The 14,296-nt window shown below is 41.6% G+C and overlaps 1 protein-coding gene across 1 annotated transcript in view; it reads right to left on the bottom strand.

The window, feature by feature from the left end:
* The window catches only part of KCNB1 (potassium voltage-gated channel subfamily B member 1), a 719,591-nt gene that overhangs the window by 563,958 nt on the left and 141,337 nt on the right, over positions 1-14,296 (bottom strand). The gene's annotated exons all lie outside the window — the stretch shown is intronic.

The following is a 14,296-nucleotide window of genomic DNA, read 5'->3' as shown; positions in this document are numbered from 1 at the left end:
TCTCTTTTTTGCGTTGGATGCTCATAGACGATTGGTGGTTCAAAGCCTCATGGGAAATGAAGTATGTTTTATGTTTACTGTTTTTTGATTGGCAGCTATTTTTATGAGTAGTAAAGATTGAGAAGCATAATCCTCGCCTCCGTGTCCTTAATAGAATCTAAGGGCCAGATGTATCAAGATACACTTTTGCGATTCAAAAATAGCGATTTTTAAGGAATCGCTATTTGAGAATTGCAAAATGGTATGTATGTAGAAATTCGCTATTTTTTAGCGATTTCTTAAAATTCCTTAATTGCGATTAGCAAATTGCTAATCGCAATTAAGGAATAATTTCCCATTCTTTTCTGTGGACCAGGAGGCCCTTAGGAATGAATGTGAAATTATTCTCAATTTGCGATTTGCTAATCGCAAATTGAGAATTATTTCAAGGGTGCAGGGGTGTCCAAAGGACACCCTGTTGCACCCCTGAAATAAGCATGGGTGCACATGTGGTGCACATACATGCCCTAAGGGCATGTATGTGCATCACATGGCACTTTGAAAAATGCCAAAATTGGCATTTTTCAAGAAATTCGCAAATTACCACCAACTTGAAGTTGGTGGTAATTTGCGATTCCTTTGGGACAATAAGCAATTTTTTTTGCATCATACATTGCATTTAAGGAATCGCAAATTTTGCGATTCCTTAAATGCAATCGCAAAATAAGGAATTGCAAATTTGCGATTCCTTATTTTGCACTGAAATTTGCTACATACATACCATTTTGCTCAAATGAGTTCGGCGTTTGCGAACCCATTTGAGCTTCATACATCTGGCCCTTACTTTTTTGTTGCATATGCTAAAAATGTTCTACTCCTGAGCAGTATCATACTTAAAGCAAGTAAAATACTGCTACCAAGACCCTGCCTTTGATCCAATCCGGGATTTGTCGCGGGCACTGACACGCCGGCCTGATCCTTTAATTAAGAGCTGAGTCTTGAACTCAGAGCGCCCCCAGGGACTGCTAAGATTAGCGCCCCTTAACAACGACTTCCACTGACCTTATCAACCACGTAGGTATTGAGTTGGAGGAAAAATTCAGAGTTAAACTTCGCTCGAACTGCAAAGATGTATTGATTGCGTTGTCAGATTGCGTTTTCTTGGCCACTAGATCTATGCTGACTAGCGAAACCTGCACTGCTAAATGCCCCTCTGTGTACGTTTAGGGGTGGTCGAAGAGATGCAGAGGTGGGTGGGAACGATCCACAAGGAAGGGGGGTGTTGTGGTGTAAGGAGTAAATACTAAACTGGAATGTTTTCTTTTAATAATGGCTGCAACACATGCTTGCCACATGAATATTAATATGTTCTACTGCTGAAAAGCACAGGACATGGAAACATTTACATAATATTTCAATGGTAAATACCTGCACAATGGCGATACATTTGTAAGGAAAAAAGGATAATGCGAGTGGAAAAACAAAATCTCTACACAGTTAGACTTGATAATTATTTATATATACACAACAGAAGTATTGATACGTGAGTATAAATCACTTTCTTAAATTCAAAAAGCTGTATACTTTGTGCAGTGAATCCCCAATTGAAGCATGGAACCATGGGTGAATATATACAGTGAATTTGTGAAGAGCAAGGTTTCCATATGTACAAGAAGAGACCATTTAGTTGAGTATGATAACAGCCTGAATGTGTAGTAACATTGGCTATATAAGGTGTTTTCTGTACTTGTGTCACGAGTACAGAAAAGACCTTATATACATTTACAGCATAGGTCCGCAGGGGTGTAGCTTCAGGGGGGGGGGATATTTGGGGTGTTACACCCCCCCCAACAAATGTATTTTCTGATAAATAGTTGGGTACAGGTGCTTTCAGTCGGGTATTTTGAGATGTCAGTCAGATTTCAACAGGAGTTTTTGCATACACACACACAAAAACGCACACACACTGTCAGTTTTGAAAGTCCTCAAAAATTGTGGTTATTTTACAAAATATTGTATTTTCTCTCTTAGTAATCTTACCAATCTGCATTCCTCGCCCTTTTCACCTCTCCCTGGGCCCCTCTCATGCACCCCACTTGTCCTATGATTTATTTAAACATTATGTGCCAGCCTGATTATCGAAGATTTTGAAGCTACCACTGCCTCCAATCTTACTGACCAAGCTACGCCCCTGGAGGTCCGACACACAAATGGATATAAAATGGCACTTTCAAGGTATTTATTATTGGACGTTACATGGCAGACACTGTGTTTCCAAAAGCACCAGGGAGGCGAACTGGACAACTCTTTGTGCTTAGCCAGAGGTGCCAAGAGACCACAGACCTCCATCTCTGCATCTGCCCAGTGCCAATAACGCATTTCTTCCCTTTTTCAGAGAAGTGGGTGCAATTCTAAACAAGCATTGGCAATGTCACTATATCTGGTTTAGGCTATAGACCTTGGGACTTTGCCAATGCTTGTTTCATTTGAAATGTTTTAGCATCCCTGTCTCCCCTGCAGGCATATATAGGCGCAAAAAAGCGCATGCATTAAAGGCAATGTTGGAATGACTTTGGTAATAAAGCTTTAAGATAAAGTTTTCAAAGATAGCAGCCCGCGTGTTTGAACACATTCCCTGCATAGATAGCCATTATGGAATGTTTTTTGTAATACGTTTTACAAAATCAATTTCAAGAAGGTGGCTTCTGTAATCACATGCAGGTGTATGCATGTGTACTTGTCTTTGGAAATCCTAGGAAATCAAAAAACAAAAGCCATCCCATGATGCGAGTGTGCACTCACGTGGGCAGTACGCATGCAGGTGGACGTGCACCACAAGCAGTAGTGATGGCCCAAGAGCAAGTCTGGGGAGCTGCCAGTCCCTTGCACATGAGAAAAATCAAGTTACAAATGGGAAAAAGTTAATCAAAAGAAAGACATGCCTGCAACTCACACTGTACCATCATGTGACACAAAACATCAGCTCCCACCACACACTCTCCAGGTGAGGAGATGAAATCACACGGTGGCAGGGAAAATGAGTTGAAAAACCACTGTAAGCTTTGAACTGCCAACGTCCATTAAGGAGTGTGAATACATCCCATGACATCCGCACCAGCCTCAGCAAGGTTTTTTTTTTTGGGGGGTGGAGGGCTTGGGGGCCGGGTGGGTTTCAAAAGTGCCTCATTGGTACGTCTAGGCACAAGACGCTACCCCTTTCAAAGCCCTGCCCCCTCCTCACACTGTGAGATTTTTCTTTAAATTGTTCTTTAAGTTGGCAGGCATGGGAAATGGACACATTAGGCCACAAGTCCCTGGCAGTGAAGAAGGCTATTTTCAGTGTGCTGGGTGCTCGGTGGTGGTGGTCGTTGCTGACTTTGTGCAGGAACACTGTCACTCACACCAACGGGAACCAATGGCTAAATTTGGCTCATTAGACCAAATCAACAGATCAAGAGCTCTGACTGAAAGCCCCTGTATGTATGTAGGTATGTATGTATGTATATGTATTTTAAAGTAAAATATTGATAAAAACAAAAGCTCTTGGCTTATCCCAGACATACAAAAAGGAATCACTTTGTGAAAGGAACATCGGGTGAAGCATGCAGTGTCAACAGGAATCCCATCTCCTCTCCTCAGATCCTTCAGCTCACTATCCCACAGCAGACCTGCCAACTCACATGTTGCCACCACGTGTCACATGATATCGGCTCCCTTCACGTGGTCACCCGGCGAGCAGCCGATATCACATGGTGGCAGGGAAGACAAGCTGGAAACCACTGCAAAGAGTGGATTTCCAGATTGTCTTTTGCAGCTGTGAGCAGCCGATGTCCATTATGGGGTGCAAAAACACCCCAGGACATTGGAGTCAACCTAGGCGACCCTTTTGGTCTTATTTGGAGGTAGGCAGGAAAATTGGTGGGAGTGCCCCTTTTAGGTAGTTCCATGCACGTGGGCCTCCGAAGGACCTGCCCCTCCTCAAATGGTAAAAATGATATCCTAAGGCTGGCAGGTCAGGCACAGTGTTGCTTGCCCATAATTAATGGCTGCCACTGTGTAAATGGTTACTGACAGACAGGAGAGTCATTACCTCTCAATGATGTGTGACCTCATGAGAGCTCACAAAGTATTGATCAATTTCCTTACATTTCCCCTGTAAACCTCATTCCCTGACAGATATCTGAGTCAGTTCCAAGCAGCAAGGTCTGAGCATTGAGAACAAAAGCACATAAATTCAGTATGGTGTTTGTGGTGAAGATGTGATGAGCAGGCTTCATTCCACAGGACAAGTCACAGACCCAGAGATCCAAGGCGCCCCAAACAGGAGAAAACATATGTGGAGAAGAGATTTTTTGTATTCAGCCTGGTGCAAAACTCTTTAAGCTATATGAACTGGAGCAAACCCTTGTTTTGTTTAAAGAAAATGAGTGTCACAGGCCCTCAGTATGCGTGGGGTGAAAAATTACAATCTATGTGGTAGCCCCTGTTACAGGATATACTGGAATTAGGAGGTTTGGCTTAGATAATGCACACCCAGAATAGATTTTGGTATGTCAAAGCTAATTATATTTATTGGGGGCAATTTGCCTAGTAAATAGCAAAACATGCAGATTTAGGTGTGTGAAGAACACCAAAATGTATATTATTCCCCAAAAAGTTCATGATAAGTAGAGCACACAACAAATACCGGATACCTGTATGTCGGTTTCCATCAGGTGTGATAATCACTGCATGCGATAATGGCCATTCATAGGATGTCAGCATTTATCTTTTTACTCTAGTTACAATGCAATTATTTCATCAATTTTCCTCTCAACATGTCTGCCAGGACTTGATCAGATCGATTTTGCTTGTTGCTGAGCAAAAATTAAACCTGTGGACTGCATGAAGCCTGATTATCTTTGCTGCTACAATTCATTGCATGCACTTGAGTTTACACATAAGGGGGTTGTTAGTTACAATCATGATACTTTATTCAGGTTACCAAGAACCATCAACACTGATACAATCATTATTTAATACCGCAAAGGAAGACTACCACAATCCAAAGAAATTTGGCTGCTTGCATCAAAAGAAAAGGAGAGTAAATATGACAGTTCTCTGAGAACTGAATTGTAGAAATGTGACTGACAAAGTCGAAAAACAAACGTGAAAAAAAAGCTAGATACAATTATATTGAGACTCTCATTCCGTCAATGCCGCAAAAGATGATTAGCTGCTTGAGCAGGAGTACACTCCGCCTCAGCAGGGAGGACTTATGAAAATCACCATTTCTCCACTGCTTAATTTGCAAAACAAAAAGTGCCGGGCCCAAAGATCTGTTCAAAATCCCGCGGCCTGTGATGACGATAGAGGAGGTGCTTAATCCCAAGGCTAATCCACAACCAGACACTCCCTGTCCCTTTATCTCCCTTTATCTCACTCTTGCAGGCTCCTGGTTTTTCCAATTGTTTCTGCTTTTCTGCCTTTCTCTTCCTCCTTCTTTACCGCTCTTGTGTTTTTGTCTCTTTAGCTGTGGATCAAAGTTTATTGAGGAAAAATAAGGGCTGGTGGGCTCCACTAGCAACCAACAGCTCTTCTTATCTAGATCTCCCCCCACCTCCACCCTGACAGAAGTTAAGACTGGATTACTTACCACCACAGATCTCAGTGCCAATCTTCCCCCTCAAAGACACAGAAATAAACATAAAAGACTCGAAAGCCTACTAAACAAGCATTTGCAATGCAATAGGTCTCGCATTAGGAAATTTAGAGCTATTGGTATTGTAAATGGCAATATTTTTTATTTCTGTGTTGGTTTTTAAAATAGCTAAATTATTAGCTTTGACATTTACAATGCCAATAGTTATAACTTTCGCAAATGTGACACCTATAGCATTTGTAATGCAATATGTGTTGTATTTACGTGACTTTGATGTATTGCTATTACAAATAACAATGGCTTTTAAATAATTAATACTTAAATAAAAGTTATTGTAATTTATATTAGCAATAGCTTAAACTTTTGTAAATAACTTTTGTGAAGATTATGTTCAGTGTATTTTATTGTGACGAAAATCCAAGAACAGAAGTGAAATATTAACATCTTTCTGTGACATTTGTAATAAAGCTTGAAAAATTGAGAGAACATATTTGAACCAGTTGTTGTTGAATGGGCCATTATTTGTAGCTGTAAATATTGGCCTCCTGATACTTAACAAAGTTTGTAGATGCGCAACGGTTAAATTAAAAGTGACATGCTAGAACCAAACAGTATTACTTGAAATAGAAAAGGCGCTTCCTGAATGTGTGTACATGCTTGATCTATATACCCTCATTGCCCCGGTATTGCAAAGTACCGTAATGAAATAACAGTAAATGAAATATCTGTTTAGACTTCTATGTCTGATTTGTGAAACTGCGGGTGAGGGCAGATAAGTGCAGCATATGCGGCTTTACAAAGGAGCCAATAAAATAACATGACACGATGAAGCACGCGGCCTATTATAAATGTGAAATACGCTGTGGTACAAAATATCTAAACGTGCTTCGTGAGTGTGTCCATTATTGAGCACAGGGCCCATTGTAAGTCATAAATGCGCTGTCATTAAAAAAATTTAAAGGTTCCTGGAATGCGCTGTGTGAAAACAAAAGTTAAACGTACGGAAGGAATAAACTTAAATAAATAACATACTATGATTAAACACGCGGCGTACTGCAAGTCTGTATTGCGCTGTGGTAAAAAAAAACAAAAAAAACCCGCCTAGCCTGTCAGCCTTCTCCTTGGGCTCCGAGACTCTGTCCAAGGGTGGCGTGAAGCCCCAGTCTGTGTTGGACTGTAGTGCAGGTTCGTCGGACGCAGAGGACCGTCCGGGACCAGAGCGCAGGGTCTGCGGGGAAGTTCGGAGTCTGGTCACGGCACCGGAGAGCCGCCTGACCGCAAGGGAGTGCGCCGCTCCTTCGTGGGAGAGATAGGGAGAGGGGAGGAGACCGCAGGGAGGAGCTAAGGGAGGGACGTGAAGTTAAGAGGGTGGGGCACTGCTGGAGCCGAGGACGGGGCAGCGGCGACTTCCTGCAGAGGAAAGTTAGCAGCTAGGACCGGAAACAACACCGAAGAGATAGAGGAGCACCGCGGCCCACGAGACAGAGAGCGGAGCATGGAGAGGCAGGTAGGGAAAGGACCTGGAGAGAGCCTTAGGCAGAGGGAGGACAGTAAACTACAGAAGGGGAGGCGAGAGACGCCGAGGGAAGGATGCAGGCGAGAGAGACGCTGAGGGAAGGGGACACGAGAGAGGCGGAGGGAAGGGGACACGAGAGAAGCGGAGGGAAATAAACGGGAAAGACACTAACGCGGCATGGATGCGAGGCACTGCAGCCAGTTTCACTTTCATTCATTGAAGAGCGCGCACCAGGCAGGGGATGTGCACGGCGCCGGCTGGGCGTGCGCGCTCACGAGGTCAAATCTCGGCCTGAAAAAGCGCGTGGCACTTTGCTGTCCACATTCCCCCAAAAGTAACAACATTAGTTGTCTCGCCTTAGACAGCAAAGCTTCGCTTTGCTTTTGTCTAGGCGAGACCTAAAAATGATCAGCTGTGCAAGCTGCTCCTCCCACAACGAAAGATTACATCACAAGATAAAACATGGCCACCGACCCCAAGGTTTGGTTCAAATTGTTAGTCACACGCCATAACCAACATGGTGGAGCAGTGACCAAGAACTGCGTAATATGACAGCACAATCCATGTATTTGCCATGACTCAAAGAAATACTGCATCATCAGCAAAAGAGAGTAAATATAGCAATGCTCTGAGAAGCATGAAGAAATAATTTGTGTCAATGCGATTGGGAAAATCAATAAAACATGTTAAAATGTTGGATAAAATTGTCTTTAAACATCTGGATAGTGATGTTAGGTACCCGCTACCTGGCTACCAAAAAGGGCATTGATTACTACAATTACTTGATTTCAATGTTATATCAAAAAAGTTTTCAGAAGTCATGCCGCTAGAAGAGGGATTGGTATAAATTAAGGGCCCGATGCGGAAAGGCCCTCTGCGCTTGTGACGTAGGCCCCGCAGTCATGGTGGGGGGAAGAGGGGCCTGCACTCCTGGTGGGGGGAGGAGGGGCTTGCACTACTGGCGGAGGTCCCACAGTCATGGAAGGGGGCCCGCACTCATGGCGGGGGTCCCGCAGTCATGGCGGGGCATAGTCGTCGCAATCATGGTGGAAGAGGCCAGCACTTGCTCCGGATGGAGTTAGCCGTCACGGCAGGGAGGCCTTCACTTGTGGCAGACGTGACGCAGTCATGGTGGGGGTGGCCTGCACTCGTGCGGAGGTCCCTCAATGGGTAATTCTAGTACAGAGGTCACGTCATGACTGCGGGGCCTCCGCCACAAGTGCAGAGGTCCTTTGTGAACCGGGCACTAAGCTCTTTGCCTGATAGCATTAGTAATTTCAGAGGAGTGCATGACCGTGGCAAGGACTCTCTTCTGCCTGATCACAGTACATTTTTCCATGAATGACTGTAGCTTACACAGGAAAAAGCAGGAGAAAGCCACGCCTACTTATAAGGTGATTTACAGTCATTCACTGAAAAAACAACTCTGTTTAATGGGGTCCTGGAAAAGCCTAGCTAACAAGAGGATGTGAGGTGGAGAATGTGTGGCAGGATGCAGGCAAGAAACTGTACTGAAAGGCAAATATATGCCTCTTGTTTTTGCTTTCATCTTTCTACACTTTTCATGTCTTAGACTGGTTGTGCACACTGTATCAGTGCAGGCAGAGTACAAACGGAAAATAACTGTGTGGGGATTACTCTGACTGGCATTTTATTTGTAAATAAAACTACTATGCATGTATATCCCAGTTTAATGTAATTCTTATTTTATCTTTGCCAATGAAAGTTACTCTGCTTCCATATATTTCATTTGTGCAATTAGTTCCATATCTATTTAGGGGAATTTGATTAAAAAATGAAATACCGTTTTTTTGAGTGCAGACATTATTGCAGAATAACACACAGGAGACTCCCTGTATAAAAGTCCATCTCCAAATTTCTTTTTACACTTGAGTTGTAAAATGACATACCTACTCAATTATAATCATTTATTACAGTTGATTTATGACATCATAAGCCTGCTACCTGAGCCAGCAGCCAAACGAAAGTCAGGTCCCAAAGTATAATTACAGCTGCAGTTTAAACGAAAATATGAACTGCCGTTTCCTTAAAATTACCAGTGATTAGTTCAAATGAGATACCTAAGGCAACATGTTTCTTTTTGACATGCTAAGGGTGCCTACAGGAAATGTAGAATCTCTGTATGTTTCTACATATCGAGTCACAGCATTATTTAATCTACTGAAAAATAAACTGATTCTAATATCTTTGTGATTCCATTTTTATTTTTCATTTCTGAGACCAAACAATATAAAAATTCAACTCATCAAGGATTGCTTTTGGGAATGGTGATGGTGTGACCATGTATTATCAGGGATAAAATACCATCTAACATATGTTAAAAGGATATTGCAAGTCACCTCACAGTTCCAAGAGTTTATAAAGGAACCTGGCCTTGCGCCTCTTTATTGTCATGGAACTCCTCATTGGAGTATAATGTATAACAAGGGGTACCTTATCTCACATAAAATGTAAAGGAGTGCATATTAGGCGTTGTATATCCTCTTCTATATTCCATTTCTACAAGTGTGTTCTGAGATCAAAACATGGTCATAGCAATAAAAAAAATTCACTACTTACTTACAAATTACTAACTGCTTTTTAGTGTATTTAATTTTGAATTGAGGATTCCCATTTTGTTTTCCATTCATTTGACCATACAAAATAAAAATTCAACTCACCAAGAATTATTTCTGAGAAGAGTGATGGTGGACCATTTATTATAAGGAATAAATTACACCCTAACATACGTTCAAAGGATATTGAAAATCGCATCAGAGTTTTATGAGTTTATAGAGGAATTTGGCCTTGCTCCTCTATATGATCATAGAACTCCTCAGTGAATTATAATTAAGGCTCCCTGTTTTCCGTTTTTACTGATTTTTACAGATAAATACACACAGAAAACCATTTATTTTCTTGTCTGTATTTATTTTTAAATGTGGATAAATACGGAAATTGGGTGCTTTTGAGTGATTCTGAATACACTTTGTCATGATTGCCAGGCCAATAACTGAAAAGAGTAGTAAAGAGGCTTAAATAGGAGTAAATATGTAGAAGGCTAATACTGAAATGTGCATATTTTCATATAGTGCACTGATTTATCTTCTGCTGGTGTTCATATCACTGAAACATGGCAGGCATTTCAGCATAACTGGTTAGATATATGTGGAAATAAACCAGTTTTAGCTTGATTTTTTTCACAAAACCCATAATAAATATGGATAAATAAAGTTGAAAAAAAATAAATATGGATAAATTCAGATGGAAATGTCAAAGAATGTACGCCGATGAGCATCTTATCCCACATTTAAAATAGAGGAGTGACTTTTAGGTGTCCTAAATCCTGTTCTATATTCCCTCACTATGGGTTTGTTCTGACATAAAAACAAGTTAAAAGTAATAAAATGATGCCACTACTTATTACAAGTAAATAGTGTTATATGAGTGCCCTGTCCTCCAGACAGAGAAGGCGGTGACTCTTTCCCTCATAACTTGCAAGTGAAATTGTGTGCAGGCACAGAACACACTCACTCTGAGTCAGAGGCAGAAAAATGAAAACAAACTCCCACCTGCTCCACAGCACAGAGGGTGGAAGGTGGATGTGCACCATCTGCCTCACAGACCCTAAAAGAAGCCTGGTGACCTGTTGCTTGCTGCATCTCAGCCTGGCCACCAATGAGCGCTAAGCTCCTGCATCCCATCAAAACACAGAGGCAGCAGCAATGAAAGCAAGGGCTGAAGCAAGCCATGGCACCATTCTTTTCGTTAAAATGAAGCAGGGGATCCAGAACTCTGCATTTTAAAAAAAATAGAAAGACTGGAGTAGATACCTAGACATGCATTATCCTTTTTTTAGCACCCAGCTACCTGTACTTAGAAGCAGATGTTTTTTTTTTACTTACACGAATAAGTATAATTCTCTGGCAATGTTTATTTGCCATAATCCAAATTGGTCCACGCTAAACGTACCGCTACTAAAAAGACGAAGACTAATTGAACATATGTACTAAATTTATAGAACGTGGATAAATTAAAGAGTGTTTAGACAAGGCTGAAGCAAGAGTTGATGAAAGGAGAAGAATGTGGTTCCTGCAGAAGAATAACATTCAGAATAAAAGATCAGTAATTGTGTCTAAATTCACAGAGTAAAACAAAATTAAGTGTGTTGTTATTAAACACTGACATTTAGCATTGACAAAGCCCCAAAAAAGAGAAAAAAATCACAAAAGAAAGAAACCGGCATGGAGTAGGGGGAGACAGAGATAGACAGGGATTTGGAAGTGACACAAAGAGCACAAGTGTACTGTTTGAACAGACAACTAGGAGAAACACACACATCCCCGTGGATAGAAAAAAATAGTTGCACAAGAGTGACCACCACAAACAGTTTTACTTCCATGCATATAACATACAACTTTTTACGACGTGGGTTGCACAAAATTGCTCCACAAATTCCTTGTTTCCTTAGAAAACTTCTTTATTCAAATCTTCATAGAATTAAAATTATTTTCAGTAGCCAATGCGTTTCGTCTCTTAACAATAGACTTCTTCAGGACTTTGTCTCCCTGTGGTTCCAATTATTGGCCTTAATGGTGAGTTCTTTAGTAGATGTGACTCGATTCATCCTTCTTTTTAGACAGTATGGGGCAGATGTATCATCCGTTTTTTTTGTCGCAAACGCGATTCGCAAAAAAGCAGCGTTAGCGACAAAATAATCGGCAAATGCGATGTATCAAAAAATCGCACCACAAAATTAAGGAATCGCAAAATTTGCGATTCCTTAATTTTGCGCAAGCATTTAAGGATTCGCAAATTGCGATTCCTTAAATGCTATGCATGGAGCATTTAAGCTTTGCGAATTTAGGCTAAGAAATCGCTAATTACCACCAACTTGTAGTTGGCGGTAATTTGCAAATTATTTTAAAAATGCACTCTTTGAAAATTCTAAAGGTGCCATGTGACACTCATACATGCCCTTAGGGCATGTATGGGCGCCATATGCGCACACATGTCAATTTCAGGGGTGCAGCAGGGTGTCCTTAAGACACCCTTGCACCCATGAAATTATTCTCAATTTGCGATTAGCAAATTGCGTATCGCAAATTGAGAATAATTTCACATTCATTCCTATGGGCCTCCTGGCCCATAGAAATGAATGGGAAATTATTCCTTAATTGCGATTAGCAATTTGCTAATCGCAATTAAGGAATTTTAAGAAATCGCTAAAAAATAGCGAATTTCTACATACATCCCAATTTGCAATTCCCAAATAGCGATTCCTTAAAAATCGCTATTTGGAAATCGCAAATGATGGGGATGATTCATCTGCCCCTATATTATTCCTGTTATTGCCTTCACGATTAGTTTTTAAGGATTTCAGCTCCCTAGATGTTTCTTTAACTCCATCTGGCATGTTCCAATCGATGTCAGCAGTGTAAGAATGGGATCCTAACCAGTCACTGAAATGTGAGTGTAAACAAGCTATGGTCGGAGGTGGAACAAACATTGGAAAACGGTGGAAAGTAAGCAAAGGCACCCAGTCACAAGCAGGGAACTGAGACAGACAAAAAATATATCCACTCATGAGGCAGGGAAAGACTCACAGCCTAATCTACGTAGTATTGCGGGCAAAGATGTCTGTAGCAGAGCGTAAAATGTGTAATTAGGACCTCTGTCCTAACGGCCAGAGCTGCTGACTTTGGCGCTGCGGAACCAGGATCAAGTCTCGGTTATGGCTCAACATCCGGTGATTCTGGCCAAATCACTTAATCTCCCCATGCCTACCAAGAATGAATCTGTTCTCGTGTAATGTAACTGGTGCTCAAGTAAAGCGCTCTAATACCTTCGGGTCGAGTTTGCACTATATAAAACTGCAAAATCAAAAAAAAGAGACAACCTTGAAAGAGTCAAACCCTTGTCCCCAAAAACCAGTCCTGAGGTATTAAATTTTCACTGGAAATGTATTCATAATGTCCTTCTCTTTGTATGATGTACCATTTACAGCTAGTTAAGTTGGCGGTATGCTTAGAAGGGATAGACGAGATCTTTAGACTATGCCTGAAATGACTCTAACCCAGATTCCAGTCTGTGCACAGCCAGAATTAAAAGCTGTTTAACAAGCAAAGACAGGAGCCCTCCCCTTGGCATGCACCCTGCTTGCTCTCTTATCTGAGTTCATTATTTGAGGCAGTCTCTCTACAGCCTATGCAATGCATATCAATGATGCATCCTGCTGCTGGAATTCCCTCAGCATCTGTGAGAAATATCTCTAGAAGCCATTTCCATATGTTCCAAACAATTGCTGTTAGAACTATGCATTTTTTCCAGACCCTATCAGCTGCCTGATCAATTAAAAAATAACACCTTGTTTTTTATATTGCATTTCATTTTTTTTTCATTTCTAAGGGCTTTGAAAATCAGGTGCAGGCATCTTCGAGTGTAAAGATGTTCAGTGTATCGACCTCAGAAGATCAAAAGGCTAATTTGGAAATGCAAGATGTATGCTAATGACCTGCAGGTAACCTCTCATGTCAGCTGCGAGCTCCTTACTCGCTGATTAGTCTTGACTGTTTTACATTTACAGCAAGAGAGAGACAATTTTACAATGGCGCGAGCCAATCAGGAGGGGAGTGGGCGTGGTCAAGGCCGGCTCTCGGTTTGAAATCACAGGGTTTTCCTGTTGCTCCACCCCCTTGTCCCTCAAAGTCTCCTATTTAGTGTAGTGAAGGGTAGAGGTGGCGCCTGGAGTAGAAACTGTAGAAAGTTTAGAGGACTCTTAGGGTCCGATCACGATTGGATGCAAAATGCGAAGGTGCTAGTTTGTGATTGGACCAGTAGCACAAAATAGTGGATGTAGAAAGTGTTCCCACTTACCAGTTTGGCACGTTGAAATGGGGAATAACGCACCAGTAACACGATTAGATGCAAAATGCAAAGTTGCTAGTTTGTGATTGCACCAGTGGCACACAATAGTGGATGCCGAATTTGTACCCACTTACCAGTTTGGCACGTTGAAATGGGGAATAACGCACCAGTAACACGACTAGATGCAAAATGCAAAGTTGCTAGTTTGTGATTGCACCAGTGGCACACAATAGTGGATGCCGAATGTGTTCCCACTTACCAGTTTGGCACGTTGAAATGGGGAATAACGCACC

Source organism: Lissotriton helveticus, chromosome 7, assembly GCF_964261635.1.
Source record: "Lissotriton helveticus chromosome 7, aLisHel1.1, whole genome shotgun sequence".
Classification (NCBI taxonomy): Eukaryota; Metazoa; Chordata; class Amphibia; order Caudata; family Salamandridae; genus Lissotriton; species Lissotriton helveticus.
This window is presented reverse-complemented; position numbering and strand designations above follow the sequence as displayed.